Below are 21,487 nucleotides of genomic sequence, written 5' to 3'. Positions count from 1 at the left end.
AAAGCGGCAATGTAAACTGAGATTTTTGGACATAAATATGAACTTTATCGAACAAAACATACATGTATTGTGTAACATGAAGTCCTATGAGTGTCATCTGGTGAAGATCAAAGGTTAGTGATTAATTTATCTCTATTTCTGCTTGTTGTGACTACTCTCTTTGGCTGGAAAATGGCTGTATGTGTTTTTGTGACTAGGCTCTGCCCTAACATAATCATATGGTGTGCTTTCACTGTAAAGCATTTTTGAAATCGGACACTGTGGGTAGATTAACAAGAAGTCAAGCTTTAATTTGGTGTATTGCACGTGTGAATGTTCCGCTAGCGGAACCCCTAGCCCTAACCAGTTTGTAGCTTCTTCCTATGTTTCTTCCTATTAAAAAAGTTATGAAGAAATTAGATTATTGGATTTTGTCTTGGAAATGTACTTAATTCCAAGATAACTAAACACTTGTCTTAAACCCAATGCAGTGAGAGAATAAGCTAACAAAAGCAGTTGTTTAAACCCCCTAGAGTCAATTGTCAGCACCCCGTGGAAATATATTTAGAATAATAAAGAAATCCCCATAAAAATTTATCAGTTTAACTACAGATATCTGTGGAAGGTGACAGGGCTATTTATTTTAATTTAACTAGGCAAGTCAGTCTGCTTGTCTTCAGCAAACTGTTTGCGGGCTTTCTTGTGCATCATCTTTAGAAGAGGCTTCCTTCTGGGACGACAGCCATGCAGACCAATTTGATGCAGTGTACGGCGTATGGTCTGAGCACTGACAGGCTGACCCCCCACCCCTTCAACCTCTGCAGCAATGCTGGCAGCACTCATACGTCTATTTCCCAAAGACAACCTCTGGATATGACGCTGAGCACGTGCACTCAACTTCTTTGATCGACCATGGCGAGGCCTGTTCTGAGTGGAACCGCTGTATGGTCTTGGCCACCGTGCTGCAGTTCAGTTTCAGGGTCTTGGCAATCTTCTTATAGCCCAGGCCATCTTTATGTAGAGCAACAATTATTTTTTTCAGATCCTCAGAGAGTTCTTTGCCATAAGGTGCCATGTTGAACTTCCAGTGACCAGTCAGTATGAGGGTGTGTGAGAGCGATGACACCAAATTTAACACATCTGCTCCCCATTCACACCTGAGACCTTGTAACACTAACGAGTCACATGACACCGGGGAGGGAAAATGGCTAATTGGGCCCAATTTGGACATGTTCACTTAGGGGTGTACTCACTTTTGTTGCCAGCGGTTTAGACATTAATGGCAGTGTGTTGAGTTATTTTGAGGGGACAGCAAATTTACACTGTTATACAAGCTTGGCGGAAGGCACAGGTACACTCACTACTTTATATTGTAGCAAAGTGTAATTTCTTCAGTGTTGTCACGTGAAAAGATAACCTCAAATATTTACAAAAATGTAAGGGGTGTACTCACTTTTGTGACATACTGTATATATATATATATTTTTTTTTTTTACCTACATACATCCATATACATACACAAACATTCATACCCCAAAATAATAATCTACACTAACTTAAATATACACATAATAATAATAAAGTACAAATAATAATTTTATGTACACACACTGACACAAGCACCACAGAAGGCTGGTGGGAATCTAATTGGGAGAGCGGCCCATGGCTATGACAGAAGCAGAACGGCACAAAACACCAACTTGCTATCCAGGTGTCTTCGTCTGGCCCGCCCCAACCATCACCCCAAGTCCCCTGCAGGCAATAAATACATGGTATGGTAACAAGAATAATGTAAGAATTGAGAAATAAATAACGCAACTAAACAAAAATGGGGGAATATAAGTATATCCATCCGAAAGTGTCAATGATCAAACCTGGAAGGCCACTCAAACAGGTATCTCTCTGAACTCCAACGAGAGATCAGTCGTCCAGCTGGAATGACAGTGAAATGAACGTTAAAGAAGAGCTCTGACTGCCCTCCATTGGTCGGCTCAGCATCTTACATGTTCGGTAGCGACAATAAACCTTCAGTCGGCAACCCTTGCAGAGACAGTTTCATACGTTTTCAGCCGTTATGGAATAGTATGGATTCGAGTCCATGAGCAGACCCTAACACACAATGACAAGGCGCTCTAACCCGTACGGGGGATTGGCGTATATTCCCGTATAAACTTCTCTGCGTCCAAAACCGAGGAGAGCCAAATCTTCTCACCGGAAGGCGGGGTAATTCTGAGTCTTGCAGGGAAGAGCAAGGCTGGACGAAGATGGAGTGTGTAGTGTTTGGTCATGACATCTCCGTAGCCGGCGCGATGCTTTGCCACACCGGGCGCATACTCGGAAGGGATGTCCTTTATGTAACAGTTTACCCCTCATTCGAGCCTCGCGCAGGATAAGATCCTTGGGCTTGAAACTGTGACAACAGATGATTACTTGGCGAAGCACTAGGACAAGAGAGCGATGTGCACGGTCCAGCTGGGGATCCCACGCCAAAACATCCGATCCCATTGCATCCCTCAATAGCTTGGCGAAGAAGTCGGTGGGGCGAGAGCCAGCCTCCGCCCCCTCTGCCAGACCAACAACGAGAAGGTTATGACGTCTGGATTGGCCCTCCAGGTCGATCACTTTCTCAGAAAGCCTCTGCACACTATCCTGCAAGGACGTGCATAGCTTCTCTAACTCGTCGATCCTACCAGCGTTGAATTCAGAAGACTTCTCAAGGTCCACTATTCTCTGGCCCTGCGAAGCAACCATTCAAATGGTGCTCTCGATTTTGGTGTCCCGTTCAGCAATAGTAGCCTTAAAATCCTCAGCTATAGCAACACGTAGCTCTCCAAGAGCCCATGTAAGTTCTGCAAGTGTCACGTTGTTACCTGTGCCTTCCGCTATGTCCGTCTCATTGTTTGGTGGGGAGGAGGCCTCCGATGAGGATTTGTCGTCCTTTGGTCGCCTATTACTCGGCATGTTCACATAGAAAGTTACTAATACTGTATTAGAAAGAGACGTTTGTTGTAGAAAGTGCTGTAAAGTAGGTTAGATTGTTTCGCAAAAAAGTTGCAGGAGCCTCTCTCACACACATCCGTTCACTCCAACATGCTAGCTCCGACCCCCCAAATACTGTTTTTGGGAGCGGATTTACTTTAATAACTTTACCATGCTCAAAGGAATATTCAATGTTTGTTTTTTTATATTTACTAATCTACCGATAGGTGCCCTTCTTTGTGAGGCATTGGAAAAACTCCCTGGTCTTTGTGGTTGAATCTGTGTTTGAAATTCACTGCGTGGAACAGAGATGAGGCAGTCGTTAAAAAAATACATGTTAAACACGATTATTGCACATAGAGTGAGTCCATGTAACTTATTATGTGACTTGTTAAGCAAATGTTTACTCCTGAATGTATTTAGGCTTGCCATAACAAAGTGGTTGAATACTTATTGACTAAAGACATTTCAGATTTTCGTTTTTAATTAATTTAGTTCCACTTTGACATTATGGGTATTGTGTGTAGGCCAGTGACCAAAAAAATATAAATTTTGTCCATTTTAAATTCAGGCTGTAACACAACAAAATGTGAAAAGAAGTAACGGGGTGTGAATACCTTCTGAAAGCATGTATTGACAGCATTCCTCCCACTTTATACTACATTTTCAATGGCTCATTACATCATGCGTTTATTCAAAAACCTTTCCTACCAATGTGATAAATGTGACAGAATGCACACTCTGCTAGATTACCTGTTTTTACCATGTTACAGTCAGTGGTTGTACAAGAGACGCACACACATGCGCGCACGCTTGCATGCACACATGGCTGACATAGCTACAGCTACACGGGTTCTGCCAAAAACAAAGCCCTTTAAGCTTTGGAAAAAAAAACATCTGAATTCCTAAATTATTAATGTCTAATCCACCAGAGACTGTTTGGGGTACAGCCAATGTAGACATTGTCCTCTACCTTTCCCTCTCACAAGAAACTTCACTAATTCCTTTGACTCCCCCCCCCCCCCCCCCCCCCCCCCCTCTGTGTGTCATCTTTCATTTTAACCCTCTCCTTCATTCACCCTCATTCCTTCTCCCTCGTTCAAAATGACCACTGTAATTTACTCCTCATTTTTACTCCTCTCTTCTTCACTCTCTGTCTTTCTGTCACCCACCTCATTCTATTTTTCTCTCTCTCTCCCCTCCCCCGTCTCTCTTCCTCTTCCTTTCTCTTCGTCAGGCTGGACTAAATTACGGGAGGCAGTGGAGAGCGGACCCATGTTTCCGTATCCTCCCACTTCTCTTCCAATTATCCCTGACAAGGTATCGCTGGACAAGAGTTGTCCAAGTCAAGGGTTGCTGGCTCAGTTCCCATCAGACATAACCTTACGTGTCTTACTATTCATATGTCAGCCAAAGAAAGGATCTGAAGCTCTAGAAATCTACCTCAATTCTATTTACAGATGCACTTTCATGGAGATCTCAGAGCCAAAACAAGGATCCCAAATGGCACTCTATTCCCTTTGTTGTGCACTACTTTTGAACACGGGCCCTGGACTGCGATGGTCTGCGATGGTCTTCTTGAGGAGAAAACATTTTGGAATAGCTGGTAGGTATGCCGAGTTATACAAGTGTGTTATGTTTCCAATTAAGTAGATATTTGAGAAGTCCGGGGGCTGACCCATCAAATCCTATTAAATTAAAGAGACTTAAAAGCATTCTAGAGGACTAATATTTTAAGTATAGACACTCACATAAACCCAAAATATCTGGTGTGTGTCATACAGGAAATGTCACTTTTAATCTGAAATCAAAACACTGAGGAGGTTGAGGTTTCAGAATGTGTCTTTTTTGGGGAGTATATGTAGATAGTCTCTTGTTGACAGAGTATCTAGGCATTGACAGAGACACACACATACTTTCAAAATGATGATCTTAAATAGAACACACCTTGAAAGGCATACACACATGCAAACTGTACGCAGAGCCCCTGGTCGTCACAGCTCTCCATAGAGAAGTGCCACGGAGGGATTGCGTTAGAGCAAGCACATTTATTTATTTTAAAGTGCAGGCTTCAGAGGAACAAATTAGAATATAAGAGGCATCAAAGTGATTCTTTGATTTATTTGCCTCTGCATATCAATGTAGGTAATAAGGGAAACAGAATGGCCCTGAAGAGGAATGCAATACAGGGCTTGGATAGAACTCTGTGCTGTGTGGAGCTGTGAGAGCAAAAGATTGGCCTGAAAATGAACTTTATCATTATTCTTTTCATTTTAATTTGATTAATAGTAAGGCACTTCATGTCATTTCACAGGCAATTTCAACTTTTTGTCATTAGAAAAGTGACAGAGATAAATATTACGAGAAAGTGGGAGAAGGGAAAGTTAGGGAGTGAGGGAGGACAAAGTGAAGCCACATTATGAAAAGAACAATAAACGCAGAAACTCAATTTGCGATTCTCATCTCAGGGGCCTAAACATATTTACAGTGTTTCTTGAATGTGCCAGACTGCCCAGTGCACGATTTATTCATTGGGGAGTACTGACTGTAAGCACACTACCAATTTACAGGGTATACAAATATATGAGGGAGAAAGATATGATGCTTCAGTAACTTTAGGTCACACATTGATTCTGTGACACAGTGATTCTGTGTGACCAGTCAGTAGAGCATGGCACTTGCAACACCAAGGGTTGAGGGTTCAATGCCACTGGGGCCACCCGTACACCAAATGTATGCACGCACGACTGGTTAAAAGCGTCTGCTAAACGGGCTATATTACAACTTCAGTAAGTCCCCTTTTTTGCCTTCAAGAGAATAAAAACACCATATCCTAAGGATATAAACCATATCCGAACAAACCTCTTTCTGTCAAACTTTAACAAGAGTTTTACAATGGTAGAAATGAACTGGAACGAAAACAGTCACAGTTGTTTTTCGAGAATCTAAAACAGGATTTTTTTTCCTAAATCGTCAGAACATCTCCAGCTGGTTTACCCAAAGGAAAGTTCTAAGGACCAATGCCCTCCAACGTGTCTCTCTCTTTCTCTCTCTCTCTCTCTCTCTCTCTCGTCAGAGTGCATGCTGGGAGTGAGTCGTTAAGCAGGAGTGATTGTGAGAGCGAATGGAATTTATTTTCACTCTATCGGGTTTTGGTATGTATATATATATATATATATATATATATATATATATATATATATATATATATATATATATATATATATATATATTGATTAGTTTAGTTGTTTTAAGGGTATCTTGTTTAACTATCACTAAGCACGTATAGGGGTGGTGGGATCTTTGAGGTTGGTTTTTCGCGAGGGCACAACCAGTGGGTGGGGCTGGTTGAAATGGCCACTCGCGGAAGTGTAGTGTTTGAAAAACTGAGTCGGAGGCATGGAGTAAAGATTCCTGCTGCGGCCGGGTGTTCAGTGGAAGAATGTAGCTTAGCTGTGGGTGCTATCATTGGGTATGATAGCATCAAATCAGCCTCAAGGATGAATAGCGCTGTAGTGATATTCTTAGATTCAATTGAAAAGGTGAATAATATAGTTGAGAGGGGTGTTGTGTTGCGGGAGACACAGACGGCGGTATTTCCGCTTATGAATCCGGCGAAGAAAGTTATGCTTTCTAACGTGCCACCATTTGTTAGAGATGAAGTGTTAGAGCGAGAGTTATCTCGCCATGGTCAAATCGTATATACAATAAAGAAGGTTCTTTTTGGATGCAAATCTCCGTTGCTGAAACATGTCGTGTCTCATAGAAGACAAGTGTATATGATTTTAAAAAAGGACGGAGATGAACTGAATTTAGCGTTCAGCTTTAAAATTGATGGATTTGATTATGTCTTCTATGCATCTACTGAATCAATGAAATGCTTTGGCTGTGGAAGAGAGGGGCATTTGGTGCGTAGTTGTCCCGAGAATGAGCGCGCTGAGCCTGGTAGTAGCTCTAGTGCGGGTGCAACTGACGCACCACCACGAAGGGATGAACATACTAAGGGTGCAGGGGAAGAGAGAAGGTGGGCAGATGTGGTTGGAAAAGTAGGAGAGGAAGGCATTGTGGATACGGGGGAAATTGTGATAGATCAGAACAAAGAGGGAGGGGAAACAGTAGGTGAGATTGCGACTGCAGTCGCTGAGGTGGTGCTGGAAAATGAAATTGGAAGTCAAGAGGAGATTGAAATAACAGAAAAGGAAGCGGATGTTTTCAAAATACCGAGGAGTAAAAGGAAGAATTTAAGGGGTGGTGAAGGGTCTAATTCTAAGAGAAAGTTAGAGATTGATAAATCCGTTGAAGATGAACAAGTTGTAGAGATGGTGGAGTATTCTTCTGGGGAGGATAGCGAGAGTGAGTCATCTGACGCGTCACAACAATATAGTGAGATAAATGGGGTGGAAGGGAGGTATGGGATCGAGAAGATACGTCAATTTCTGAAGTTGACAAAAGGGTAGAAATACAGTGCCTTGCGAGAGTATTCGGCCCCCTTGAACTTTGCGACCTTTTGACACATTTCAGGCTTCAAACATAAAGATATAAAACTGTATTTTTTTGTGAAGAATCAACAACAAGTGGGACACAATCATGAAGTGGAACGACATTTATTGGATATTTCAAACTTTTTTAACAAATCAAAAACTGAAAAATTGGGCGTGCAAAATTATTCAGCCCCCTTAAGTTAATACTTTGCTGGGATTACAGCTGTAAGTCGCTTGGGGTATGTCTCTATCAGTTTTGCACATCGAGAGACTACATTTTTTTCCCATTCCTCCTTGCAAAACAGATGGAGCTCAGTGAGGTTGGATGGAGAGCATTTGTGAACAGCAGTTTTCAGTTCTTTCCACAGATTCTCGATTGGATTCAGGTCTGGACTTTGACTTGGCCATTCTAACACCTGGATATGTTTATTTTTGAACCATTCCATTGTAGATTTTGCTTTATGTTTTGGATCATTGTCTTGTTCTTCCATTCTTCCAGAATGGTCCTGTATTTGGCTCCATCCATCTTCCCATCAATTTTAACCATCTTCCCTGTCCCTGCTGAAGAAAAGTAGGCCCAAACCATGATGCTGCCACCACCATGTTTGACAGTGGGGATGGTGTGTTGCTTTTACGCCAAACATAACGTTTTGCATTGTTGCCAAAAAGTTAAATTTTGGTTTCATCTGACCAGAGCACCTTCTTCCACATGTTTGGTGTGTCTCCCAGGTGGCTTGTGGCAAACTTTAACCGACACTTTTTATGGATATCTTTAAGAAATGGCTTTCTTCTTGCCACTCTTCCATAAAGGCCAGATTTGTGCAATATACGACTGATTGTTGTCCTATGGACAGAGTCTCCCACCTCAGCTGTAGATCTCTGCAGTTCATCCAGAGTGATCATGGGCCTCTTGGCTGCATCTCTGATCAGTCTTCTCCTTGTATGAGCTGAAAGTTTAGAGGGACGGCCAGGACTTGGTAGATTTGCAGTGGTCTGATACTCCTTCCATTTCAATATTATCGCTTGCACAGTGCTCCTTGGGATGTTTAAAGCTTGGGGAAATCTTTTTGTATCCAAATCCGGCTTTAAACTTCTTCACAACAGTATCTCGGACCTGCCTGGTGTGCTCCTTGTTCTTCATGATGCTCTCTGCGCTTTTAACGGACCTCTGAGACTATCACAGTGCAGGTGCATTTATACGGAGACTTGATTACACACAGGTGGATTGTATTTATCATCATTAGTCATTTAGGTCAACATTGGATCATTCAGAGATCCTCACTGAACTTCTGGAGAGAGTTTGCTGCACTGAAAGTAAAGGGGCTGAATAATTTTGCACGCCCAATTTTTCAGTTTTTGATTTGTTAAAAAAGTTTGAAATATCCAATAAATGTTGTTCCACTTCATGATTGTGTCCCACTTGTTGTTGATTCTTCACAAAAAAATACAGTTTTATATATTTATGTTTGAAGCCTGAAATGTGGCAAAAGGTCGCAAAGTTCAAGGGGGCCGAATACTTTCGCAAGGCACTGTAAATGCAGGATTACAAAGTAACTGATTTCTTCCCTGAACGTTAATTGTTTATTGAATCAGCAAAGTTTCTGATGTCAAAAATTACAGGGGAGGTTTGAAAAGCCCTGAAATTGCTAGACTCAAGAAAGTGGTCACTAGAGTGATAAGTGATGTAAATTCTAAAGAAAATGAAAGAGTTCAGTTGCAGTTTTAACTCTGTAAAGAGATGTGGTAGCTGTATCTTCCTTTGTATATATTTTTTTTCATCCATGAGCAGTTTTAAGATTTCTTCTTTAAACGTAAATGGGGCAAGAGATGTTAAAAAAAGAGCAATGGTGTATGAGTCAATTAGGGGAAAGGGAAGTGACATAATTTTTCTACAAGAAACGCATAGTAATTTGGAAAATGAAGTTATGTGGCAACAGGAGTGGGGGGGACAGTGGTGTGTAGTCATAAAAACTCAAAAAGTGGGGGTGTGGTTATATTGTTCTCAAAAGGGTTTTTGCCTTTGTCATATGAGGTTGAAGAGGTAGTTGAGGGGAGGTTATTAAAAGTTAGAGCAAGGTATGAAAACATCACTATGTGTCTGATAAATGTATATGCCCCAGTGGTGACAGTTGAGAGGGTATGTTTTTTAGAGACATTATCAAATATAATTGAGAAATGTAACAAAGAAGATTATTTATTTATTGCTGGGGATTTTAACTGCACACTTAGCGATTTAGATAGAAATCACCAAGAACCTCATATAGCCTCAAGGACGTTTTTAAAACGCCTCATTATAACAAATGAACTGTGTGATATTTGGCGGAGTCAACATGGAGGAACAAGGCAGTACACCTGGGCGCATGTGAGAGAGAACATCATCTCTATGGCCAGGTTAGATAGGTTTTATGTTTTTGAGCATCAATCTCAGGTCTCTAAATCAAGTGTGATAACCCCAGTGGGATTTTCTGATCATTGTTTAATAACAGAGGTGGTGTTCATTAACGATGTAAAACCCAAAAGCGCATACTGGCATTTTAATATAACTTGTGTCTCTTCAACAGTGGTGGGATATAGGGAAAATCCAGATTCAACAATTTTGTAATCAATACACGAGGAATGTCACCAAGGATATCACCAGATCAATGAAAGCCCTAGAGATTGAAATGGTGGAACTCATGACGTTGGTTGAGACCACAGGAGATCGAGGCCATACTCAGGCCCTCAAGAGGAGAAAAGCTGCATTGGCAGACCTGCTGGGTATCAGAGCACAGGGGGCACTGGTGAGAAGTAAGTTTCAGGGAATATCTGAAATGGATGCCTCATCAAAATCTTTCTTTGGTTTAGAGAAAAAGAATGGACAAAGAAAAATTATTCATTGTCTCAAATCAGCTGTTGGACAAGAGCTCACTAGCCCTAGTGAAATTAGAAAGAGGGCAGTAGAGTTCTATGCTGAGCTCTACAAGTGTGAGTACAAAGAGGACAAAACAGTGACACAGCAGTTCTTTGATGGGCTCCCAAAGGTGGCTGCAGAAGCTCAGGTTGAGCTTGAGCAACCATTCTTTGCAGGATTTATACACTGCATTAAAAGGCATGGAAAATGGAAGGGCACCAGGCATTGATGGGCTTCCCGTTGACTTTTTAAGTCTTTTTGGGCTATGTTGGGAGAGGATTGGTTAGAAGTAGCTAATGATAGTTTAACCGGAGGGTTACTACCAATAAGCTGCAGAAGGGCTGTCCTCACCCTACTGCCCAAAAAGGGTGACCCGAGGGAGGTGAAGAACTGGAGGCCGGTGGCTTTATTGTGCACTGATTATAAGATATTGTCAAAGGCTTTGTCCAACAGGCTGAGGGAGGTGATGGGGCAAATCATACATACGGATCAGTCCTACTGTGTTCCTGGCAGGCAGATAGGGGATAACATTTCTCTGATTTGTGATTTTTTGGACGTCTCTAGGGCTATTGGGTTGGATGCTGGTCTAATTTCAATTGATCAGGAAAAGGCATTTGACCGAGTTGAACATCAATATTTATGGCACACGTTTGAAGTGTTTGGGTTCAGCTCTGGTTTTATTGCCATGATAAAGGTGATATATGGTGACATTGAAAGTGTATTGAAAGTTAACAGTGGTTTGAGTGCTCCTTTTAAAGTGTGTAGAGGTATTAGGCAGGGATGTTCTATGTCAGGAATGTTGTATGCCATTGCTATAGAGCCACTACTAAATAGCATTAGAAGTCGCATTGCAGGGGTGTGCCTTTCAGAGGATTTTCCTCCTATTCGTCTCTCAGCCTATGCTGATGATGTAGTTGTGCTAGTGAAAAATCAAGCGGAGGTGGATAGCTTGAGTCTAATGGTTGATCGTTTTAGGGGAATATCCTCTGCAAAGGTAAATTGGGAAAAGAGTTGTGCTTTACAGATTGGAGAATGGTCTGGAGGGATCATGGCTTTGCCAGGGGGGCTAGAATGGTGTAAGGGAGGTTTTATGTATCTTGGAGTGTACCTAGGAGATGAGGGGACTATGGAAAAAAATTGTAGTGGGGTGGTTGAAATTGTGGAAGGGAGGATGAGGAGATGGCGTTGGTTACTATCTCGTATGTCATATAGGGGGCGCACTATTATAGTTAACAATGTGATTGCATCTGCACTGTGGCATCGGTTGTCAGTTTTAGAACCACCATCTGGCCTTCTGGCTAAGATACAGGCAATTATTGTGGATTTCTTTTGGGATAAATATCACTGGGTTCCACAAAGTGTTTTGTATTTGTCAAAAGAGGAGGGGGGACAAGGTCTTGTACATCTTGCTAGTAGGGCTGCTGCTTTCCGGTTTCAGTTTATTCAAAGGTTGCTTTATGGACCGGAAAATGTGGTGTGGAGAGGGGTGGCAGGTCTTATATTACAGCGGGTTGGAGGATTAGGTTTAAAGAAGGCTTTATTTCTTGTTGATAGTAGCCAGATTTCTAGGGAGGGAGTACCTCCGTTTTACAGAGGCCTTCTCAGAGTGTGGAGCATAATGAAGGTGTCCAGACGAACTTCAGCGGAGTCAGTGCATTGGCTGTTGGATGAACCTCTGGTGTAAGGGGCAAGACTGGATTGTACAACTGCAGCTGTTCCACATTTCTCCAAGATTCTGGTGAAGGGGAAAATCATCACCTTAAAACAGTTAATGGCCATGGCTGGGCACGCCTTAATGGATGGAAGACGGGTGGCAGAACATTTGGGGATGAGGTCGGAAAGGATTGTCGGACAAATGCTGGGGAGCTGCAGGAAGGCTCTGTCAGCGGAAGAATGGGGTTTGCTTAGTAGCCACAAGAAGAAGGTACAAGATGAAGACGTCTCATTTCCAAGAATAGGGATTACACCAAATATCCCAGAGTCAGAAAGAAAGGCGTTATTGCTGGATTTGAGAGGGTTGGAGGAGGTGGGTTTGGATGAGGTGAATGGGATGGACTTGTATAGGGTTTGTGTCAAGGTGTTGAATAAAGATAAATTGAAAAATAGAAAAGACACTCCATGGAGGGTAAAATTGGGCATTGATGACAAGGTAAAGCCAGCATGGAGAGCACTGTACAAGCCACCGTTACAAAAGGGTACTGGTGATATGCAATGGAGGGTTTTACATGGCATCATTGCAGTTAATGCTTTTGTATCTGTTATTAACTCAGATGTTAGAGATGGATGTCCTTTTTGTAATATAAGAGAAACCATTTTTCACTGTTTTATGGAGTGTGAGAGGATAAAACCTCTATTTGAAATGCTGGAATCTTTGTTTAAAGCTGTAGGGGAATTTTTCAATAACACTGTTTTTATTTTGGGGTTTCAATATAGTAAACAACAGAAAAGAAAATGTCAAATGTTAAATTTTATTTTGGGACAAGCTAAGATGTCAATTTTTCTGAGTAGGAAACATAAGATTGAAACGGGATATGGGCAGGATGTAAGATGTGTTTTTAAAGGTTTAGTGAAAGCAAGAATAAAAGTAGATTTTGAGTTATTTTCAGCTGTAAAAGATCTCCTATTATTTGAGGAGAAGTGGGCATATGAAGGAGCGCTTTGTTTTGTAGAGGAGGGGAAATTATTTTTTGCTGATGAAAGAAGTTGAATGTATGTGTTATGTATTTATTTTTGTTTAGGAATTACATTTGTTGTTTCATTTCTGAAAAGGCAGTGTGTCATTATTTATGTTAACACTTGAGTAAAAAATAAAGGTTTTATAAAAACTCAAACTCTCTCTTTCTCTCTCTCTCTCTCTAATAGAGGTGAAATGACTGCCAAAGATGGACAGTGGCGAGATGTCTTCAGGGGAGGGACTGAGGTTCCAAGGTTCTGGTTGCATCCCAATTGGCACCCTATTCCCTTTATACATAGTGCACTACTTTTGATTAGGGCTTTGGTCAAAAGTAGTGCACTATATAGGGAATAGGTACTTTGACCAGAACATGGGGGCCATTTATCTATATTAAGAACAAATCCAATCGTATTGGTCACATACACATATTTACCAGATGTTATGGCGGGTGTGGCGAGATGCTTGTGCGATATGCCACCATAGTCAAGGAACATGCCACCACAGTCAAGATGTTGCCTAGCTCCATGAATGACGAGAGTAACTCTACATATTAAATCATCAGACACATCCACACCACCAGCAGTGCTGTAGCCTTTATCTAAATTAAGTGGTGATTGGGAGAAACAAGCTTTTCTGGATGGGGTCCCAGGCTACATGGTGAGGTTCAGAATGTGGAATTAACATGCACACACACACACCAGCCTGGCCTCAGAGCCATTTCTGAGCACCTGCAAGACATATGATACCTACTAATGGTCTAGCTACTTCCGACAGAAAAAAAGGTAGGGAGGTTGGTCAGAGAGGATGGGTAAGTGTAATGCCCAAAAAAGTAGTGCACTACGTATGTCTCACAACCCAAACGTTGCGTGTCGAGTCGTGTCAGGGAAAACTAGTATTTTAGCTAACCCTTCCACTAACCCTTACTCTAAAATTATCCCAATTCAACTAACCTGCTATGTCAATTCACCTAACCTTTGTCGCTTTAGTTTCCCTAACCTTTAATGTAAATAAACTTATCCTAACCTTTGTAGTTAGTTCACCTAACCACCAAACATAACATGTCCTTTGTTGTTAAGACGCAACAAGCAACCTGGTTTTAGAGAAAGATGTATAATACTATATGTTCTCCAAGACATATGATAACTTACATCATCCAATTCAGATGCTATTGTATGACCAGGTAAGACGTTTGGTACTATATACACTACCGACAAAGAGACTTGCTTGGGCCAAGAAACACGAGCAATGGACATTAGACCGGTGGAAATTTCTCCTTTGGTCTGGAGTCCAAATTGGAGATTTTTGGTTCCAACCACCGTGTCTTTGTGAGACGTGGTGTGAGGTAAACGGATGATCTCTGCATATGTATTTTCCACCTTAAAGCATGGAGGTGGAGGTGTTATGGTGTGGGGGTGCTTTGCTGGTGACTGTCTGTGATTTATTTAACCAGCAACTGCAAATTGACCGCAAGAAGCCCAAACAGATGCAATATTTGACTAAAACACAATAATTTCAAACCATGCATACATTTGTATACATTCATGTGTCTCTCTATTATGCTTGGGAACATAATTTTCCAAATTAAAATCACTGGCTGGTGTTTTTAATGTCCAACAATGCAAATTCTAGCATATATTTGTTTGGGGTCTGAAAACTTGGGGAACCCTGCTATGGGTCCTCTAATTCATATGATATTGTACGACTGCTATTCCATTCATAATGTAATTTAACGTAACGTAACATATATTACTAAATGGATTGTCACAGAATAAAACAAATTGCCCTGAGACAAGGTTGCACACACACACTTGAGTTCTCTTCTCTGGGCTCAGTCAAAGTTCAAATCTCTGGCAACACAACCACTGTCACATTGTCAAAATCGGACACACTTCTCATTCTTACTTCCAACTCCAGCCTCCATGCTCTAACCACCAAGCATAGCTGAGCAGCAGGGACCTGCAGAATAAAATATTATTTTACAAGAAGTTAAAGGGGACCGTGGAAAAGAACTGGAGTGTGGTGCAGTGCAGTGTTTAAAGCCACACTGGGCTGGGTAAACTTGGGGGCATGGCCACAAGTGTGGTAAAACCAAGACCATTCAAACCCAGATCAGAACATGCTGTTCTGGGTTAGGGAGGGTTTGGCCGGTAGGGATATCCTTGTCTCATCGCGCACCAGTGACTCCTGTGGCGGGCCGGGCGCAGTGCATGCTAACCAAGGTTAACAGGTGCACGGTGTTTCCTCCGACACATTGGTGCGGCTGGCTTCCGGGTTGGATGCGCGCTGTGTTAAGAAGCAGTGCGGCTTGGTTGGGTTGTGTATCGGAGGACGGATGACTTTCAACCTTCGTCTCTCCCGAGCCCGTACGGAAGTTGTAGCGATGAGACAAGATAGTAGCTACTAACAATTGGATACCACGAAATTGGGGAGAAAAAAGTGGGTAAAATAAAAAAATTAAAATAATAGTATTTTTACTTAAGTAGAACAACTACATGTATTCCCTAGTGTGTTATATGGCAGAAATCAAATAATTAAAGGTCAGAAATTCTCTGAATCACTAACTTCCAGCAGAATGAGATGATGAACATGTGAGTTCAGTACTCAGCAGAGAGATATAGGCAGTTGTCCCTTCCTTGGCTTTTTTTATTTAGGCTTACAACAAGTTCCAGTCTTGGTAAAGAAGCGAATAATTATGTCCCATATGATATACCACACTTCTGCCATTGTGCATTACCTGATAAAGTGATCCTGGAATCAGTATAAACGAGTATTGACTGGTTCTTTCAGTCAATTTCTATTAATGTGTATTACAATATACACCATTAACCCAGATAGCAGATACAGGGTCTGTTGAGCCATTAATAAGTATTATTTAATCCCCCAACGTCAAATATGTTGACGAACAATCATCACTTGTTTGCACTAGAGTCAAGTCAGCAATCTGTGTGATTGGTTAGTGTATCTGCTTGCTCAACAGCAGGCTATAGGACTTGACCTTTTCAGGAGGAGGTAACGCTGGAGTGTGCGTGGGGCATGGGAATTGTATCTGTGAGTCATGTGTTTGTGTGTGTGTGTGTGTGTGTGTGTGTGTGTGTGTGTGTGAGAGAGTGCAGGTTACCCATCGAGATAATGACTTGCCTTAGGTGGGTCACTGGGTCTCTAAATGGTCTCTCTATAATGACTCGATGCCCAAAACTACCTTGCCCTCAAGGGCAAGAGTACCCGGGTATTGAAGCAAAGTAGCATAATCAATGGTCCCATGTTGTTCCAGGATGCCTTGAAGGTTGTCACAAATTACTCCCATCATGTTAATCATCAAGAAGTCTCTTTATGGAGCTGTAAGGATTATTAAAGGCATGAATTCAATCTCCTCAGCCTCTCCGCTTCTCTAGCCATCAGCTTTGCCCTTGAAGTAGTTTGTATGCAACATTCATTACGCTTTTGGAAGGTGCTACAGTTTGAAGTCCTATACCATGTTATTAGTACTATGGTCAGGGTAGAATTAATTTTAAAAGTCATTAGTGAAGCAAAGTGAAATTAGACAGACACTTGGCTAAGATCCATTAAACCAAATGAAGACAGAACATAGCACCATGGCTACCCCAGGAAGCCCTTTGAAGTACTAATAAGCAGTGGGCTGAAGGCTCTTTTCACACATCTCTGAGCTTTTGTAAAAAAGAAAGAGGGATCAGGGACCCCCCTCTGGAGAAAAAAAACACATGCCATATCGCTGTTAAAACGAGCCTGTAATCGTCCCCTTTAAGTAACCGCAAAAGTGCCTTGGTTTATTATGAGGACATTGCTAAGTTGGGTAGAAATGTTGTGGTACAGTATCTCTACAGCTATTTGCTTTTCCTGTTTGGTAGCAGACTTTTGTCCCTTTCAACAGGGAGCTGTATTTATGTCAATGATTTGCAGCTTGATTCAACGCGGATGTTATGTTCATGCTCGCACCGTGGCAACAAAGGTCTTTAACAACGTGTTTGAACTTGGACCTCTGCAAACCGGCTCTAATGTAGAGGATCTCTGCAAACCGGCTATAATGGAGTGGACCTCTGCAAACCGGCTCTAATGGAGTGGACCTCTGCAAACCGGCTCTAATGGAGTGGACCTCTGCAAACCGGCTCTAATGAAGTGGACCTCTGCAAACCGGCTCTAATGGAGTGGACCTCTGCAAACCGGCTCTAATGGAGTGGATCTCTGAAAACCGACTCTAATGGAGTGGACCTCTGCAAACCGGCTCTAATGGAGTGGACCTCTGCAAACCGGCTCTAATGGAGTGGACCTCTGAAAACCGGCTCTAATGGAGTGGACCTCTGCAAACCAGCTCTAATGGAGTGGACCTCTGCAAACCGGCTCTAATGGAGTGGACCTCTGCAAACCGGCTCTAATGGAGTGGACCTCTGCAAACCGGCTCTAATGGAGTGAGCTAAAGCAAAGTTAATATAAAAAATCAGACCATGCTGAAACATTGATTGGCACTAGGCTAGACAACTTTTCATCTGATGCGTTGGATGCCAGCAAGCGCCAGGTGAACTGTGACAATCACTGCAAGGCACCACTCCAACTGTCACACATCACACTAGGATGCTCGCTCTGAAAGTGGGCGAGCAGCTGCTTTGGGATCCCAAAGTTCCACCACGTTTGTTCCAAGGGAGAACAGTGGCTTTATGTCTTACACTTTATTATATGAATAGTATCGCATATTTGAGGGGGTTTGAGTTGCTGTACAGCCCTGGGCTCTGTGCTGAGTGGATCCTTACTACATTTGATCTCAAAGGCCTAGTGGTACAGTAGACCACAAACCCCTTTCACATCACCCCAGTGCCTTTCATCTTACTGGCTTATCTCTTGGTTAATTTTTCTCTACCAGGGAGTCCTGTATCTTCACTATGCACATTCTTGAAAGCAGCAGCATTTCCTGTTTCATGCTTGAAATTAGGCACTTTCACAGCAGAGACTGTTTAAGTCCATTCCCTTCATTTGCAGTTACTACTGATCCTTTGATTTGGATGCCATTTTAAAGCCAAAGCATTGGGAACTCGAGAGTAATTTTACACAGCCCGAGGGAAATGTTTAAGGACACAAGGACGGTTACTATTCTTCTTCAAACCCCTTCCCCACTGTGAATGAACTAGGACAGCGTCATGGGCATTTTGCTGCAAACCAACCTGCTCTTGGAGCATTTCGTATTATTCGGTTTGGTTACATAAGACTGTTGGGTTTATTTAAGGCAAAAATGAAAGGAAGGTGGTTGGTCGGGTGGATAGGTAGGCATATAGCGGGAATGTCTAGCTACTCAAAGGTTGCGAGTTTGAATATTATCACGTACAACTTTTGCGTTTTACTACTTTTTGGCTACTTTGCAACTACTTAGCATGTTAGCTAACCCTTCCCCTAACCATAGTTTAATTATTTAACCTAACTCCTTAACTTAACCCTAACCCCTAGCCTAGCAATGTTAGTGAGCTAACTAACATTAGCCACCTAGCTAGAATTGTTTGTAATTCATAATGTATCATACAAAATGTGTGATGGACGAAGGAATACATACTATAGCATATCATACTAAACAGAGAGTCTCAGATTTACACACAAAATAATACGAAATTCTCAGAGACCAGGTTGTATCAACACCTGCTGCTCCTTTTACTGTTAAGATCCGACAAAGATACTGGCTAGCTACGTGAATAACGCCTCTGTCGTTTTCACAACGGGGTTTTCCATTAGTGGATGACAGCAGTGCTGCTCTGCTTGTCCTTTTCCCACTGACGCAGATCCCCCCTGGTGTGTTTCACAGTCCAAATGGCATATCACTGCGTTGGTAACACCCTGCCAGTGCAGTGCTGGGATCCTGGGTCTGTTCGCTGTCGGTGCGTTTCTCAGTTCACTGGGGACCTGAAGGAAGCTGGCCAGGGGCCATCACTTCACACTGAGACCATGTGTCTCTGAGGTCTGTAAGCCTCCTGTCCTTCACATCCCCTGTCTCTTCATCCTGCTGCTACGTCAGCATGGATGGGAATAGAAACCACCAGGTCCTCCTAGTTCAGGGATCAGTGGAAAGTCACTGATAATCTAAGCGAGTTGTTTCCCTGATATTTTTCTCCTTTTTCGTAATCACTTAAGTGTTAAAATAATTGACCAATCATGAAGTTTACAAAGTCTCCAAGTGGTGGCAATTCCACAACTATATATCCATGCGTGTAACCCGAACGTAATGTAGGTCCGCCCCAATTCTATATAATTAGATAAATGTCCGTTGAAGTTCCCACACATACAACTATAAGCCCTCGTCCCATACGAAAGCACCTTTACCTCTTTTACACGAGTCTGTATATTTCAGTGCTCGGCAGCATCAAATCAAATGTCACCGAGTGTGAGTAAAAGGAGAGGTGAAGCATCAGGGTCCTTCCGTGGATGCTTTGCCTACGACTCAGACTCAGTAATACTGTTCACAGTGCGTGACGCTTGAACAAGTAGGCATAGCAACGTGTTTACCCTTTTCTTACCGTCGTGTTGCCTGTCTGGAAATAAGTCATTCAATCTAAACTTGCCCGCACACTAAACTAGGCCTGGGGTCTTCACTGGGTTTGAATAGGAGGTTTAGGACTATCCAAACGAAAGTGTTACCGAAGCTAATGTGCAGACACAAAACCTCTTAAATGTGGCTTCCTTGGCCGAGCTACCCAAACAATCTGCATGCATTGAAGGCACTTAAACTGTACAGCAAAGGTTTCCATGATTAAAGAGGAGTTTATACACTCATGAGTGACAATGATGTGCATTGTCTTTTAACTGTACGATGCACTCGGGCAGTGAAGCTATTTAGATTCATCTCCGTAATCAGTCCTGAAGAGCAGATTAGAGAGGATATAAAATTATATATAAAAATAACTCTGTTTTTATGGGTGTGAAAAAAAAACAGCCCCTTTGTCTTTCGATTTTACGCCAAAAGACATTGAAGGCCTATAATCTATCAAAGCGAGGCATGTGAATGAGAAAGTACTCCTTTCAGGGACTTTTCTTCTGCCGTTACAGTACGTACAATGTATGACTCACACAGCTACCATTCTCCTGTGAGAGGTCTATACCCATGAAGTAGCTAGGGGGGCTTTAGAGACAAATATATATATATTTTTTTGTGTATGAAACATTAAAAAGGATACCTTTGTCACAGCCTGATAAAATGAAAATATAAAACAGGCCCTGATTCCAGCGAGTTCAGCCCATGTGTGGAGAGGGAGTAATGAAGTCTCAGGGTGTGTGTGTGTCCATCCCAGACATCTGTTCCCGCTAGCTGTTTCATTTCAGTTAAGGAAGTAAACAGTAGACCAGCACCGGCCGGCCGGTCTGCTACTTTACGATTTTAGCCTTTCCTCTCTATTTTCTACATACAGTACGACCAATCGCAATGTCTTCATGACACAGCGCTGGCTATATTAGCCGAGAGGGTAAGAGGTTAATAAACAGGACACTGATGTCGAAGATGTAACTATTCAAACCAGATTGAGCCTCTGTTGTCTCAACTCAAATGAGACTTCCTGATTGGAGATATTGAAGCAGTGAGACAGTATCTTGCTGACATTAATCGGAGCAGATGAATCCGGGATAATCTGTTCTAAACAATCTCTTACACTATATGTTTAATCTCAGAGTCCAGATAATCTGTGTTAGTGTGGCCTTTGAGAAAACACAGACGTGCGGTTTTTGGCTGACGGACATGTTGGGTTGTTAGTGACATGCTGTTTGTCACCTATTACTGCTTCCACCACCACACAATGCCTTAACTGATCAACACCTTCCCAAACAGATGTAATTTCAGCATCTAGTTTTGGTTTACATTTGGTTGAGTTGTCAATTTACGTTGATTACCCCCCATCACTCTCCTCTCACGGGTTTGAGTCTGAGTGGATTTGTCGGTGTCAGTGTGTGTGTTTCCGTGTGTGTGTGTGTGTGTGAGAATGTATTTGAATAATACACCCCACTCCAGCAGGACACACTTCCCTAATATGCTTAACACATACAGGACAGAACCGAACAGAGCTGCATCACACCTAGGTCGAATCAGCGCTGCACTATATTCACCACCTCATTCAATTTAGACATTGATGGGTCATGACAGACCATGCACTGTCTGCAGGGTTGAGGGCCGGGCTGGTGGTAGACATATTCCCCCCGGTGAGTGACAATTATCAAGCACAAGAATGTGGCTCCTGTCAACTGAGCCATGAAGTTACATGAATCTTGGCAGGATTATTATAGAGTGTTATGAACTATGGATTTATGGTATTTTCTTCTCGGTTTTGTACAGCAATGTTTCATGTTGTATTGGATTTAGTATGAAACACTTAGCCATAACCGAGACTAAGGGGTTGTGTGGGTGTGACACCAGAACATCGGATGTGTTGACATGGTGAAGGAACGTGACAGGCGGGTGTGGTGTTGTTATCTGTTTCTGTTATATGATGTGTTGACATGATGGAG

General features: G+C 42.2%; 1 protein-coding gene across 1 annotated transcript in view; it reads right to left on the bottom strand.

Moving 5' to 3' along the window:
- LOC110486134 (corticotropin-releasing factor receptor 1) overlaps positions 1-21,487 on the bottom strand; it is a 157,424-nt gene that overhangs the window by 26,169 nt on the left and 109,768 nt on the right. The window lies entirely within an intron of this gene.

The sequence above is a fragment of the Oncorhynchus mykiss genome, chromosome 13 (assembly GCF_013265735.2).
Source record: "Oncorhynchus mykiss isolate Arlee chromosome 13, USDA_OmykA_1.1, whole genome shotgun sequence".
NCBI classification, from domain to species: domain Eukaryota; kingdom Metazoa; phylum Chordata; class Actinopteri; order Salmoniformes; family Salmonidae; genus Oncorhynchus; species Oncorhynchus mykiss.
The sequence above is the reverse complement of the archived record's forward strand: the minus strand, read 5'-3'. Positions and strand labels throughout refer to the sequence as shown.